The sequence below is a fragment of the Octodon degus genome, unplaced genomic scaffold (assembly GCF_000260255.1).
Source record: "Octodon degus isolate 3935 unplaced genomic scaffold, OctDeg1.0 scaffold00375, whole genome shotgun sequence".
Taxonomy (NCBI): Eukaryota; Metazoa; Chordata; class Mammalia; order Rodentia; family Octodontidae; genus Octodon; species Octodon degus.
The window spans coordinates 364,561-365,446 of NW_004524951.1; positions in this window are offsets into that span (position 1 = coordinate 364,561).

The window sequence follows — 886 nt, forward strand, 5'->3', positions numbered from 1 at the left end:
CAACCACTCTCTGCCTAAGCAGGCGCCCTATTCTGCTGAGCTATTTGGCCACCCCCTTAAATTTTAAGGATATACAACATTTTTTTCAGACTTTTCAGTGTGCCTCTTGTAGCAGAGGACATTGAAATGTTTCTTCTAGAATTATGTCCGTGTCAAAGACATCTGATCACTGACATTAAAACACCTCTTGAAGAGCACCTGCATGCAGAGCTTCTTGAAATTGCGAATCACTTACTGGCCCGTGGGCTGCAGAAGAGGAGTCACCTCAAGGGGCAGAACTTGACCTTTCTTAAGTCATACTCAGCAAGAAAACAATACCAGATAATAGGAGGATGGGAGGGGGAAAGAAATCTCTGCTGTTGGCAGGTGTGTACACTGGTGTAATCGCTGTAAAAATCAGTGTGGAGATTATTCAAATATTAAGATTAGTGATCTTTTTGAGCTATTCCCCATTCTGGGTATTTGTCCAGAAGAACTGAAAACATCATATCACAGCAATATATGTGCACCCGTGTCTATAGCAGCACAATTTATAATAGCTACATCATAGAAACAACCCCAATGCCCACCAACAAATGACTAGAACAAAGACATGTTTTAATATATAATGGTGTATTACTCAGCCATGAAGAAAAATGAGGTTGAGATATTTTAACTAAATGTAGGGAACTTGAGACCACAAGCACAAGTGAAACAAATGAGACACACAAGTGTGAATATCGCGTTATATGTGTGATGTGAGAAACTGAAGATTTAAGTAAGAACATAAATATAAAATAGACATTGTGGAATAGGAAGAAACTATTAAAAAGGAAGAAAATAGTAAAAAGGAAAATAGTGAAAAAGGAAAATAGAAAAGGGTGGGGATAGAGAAAAAAGGGAAACA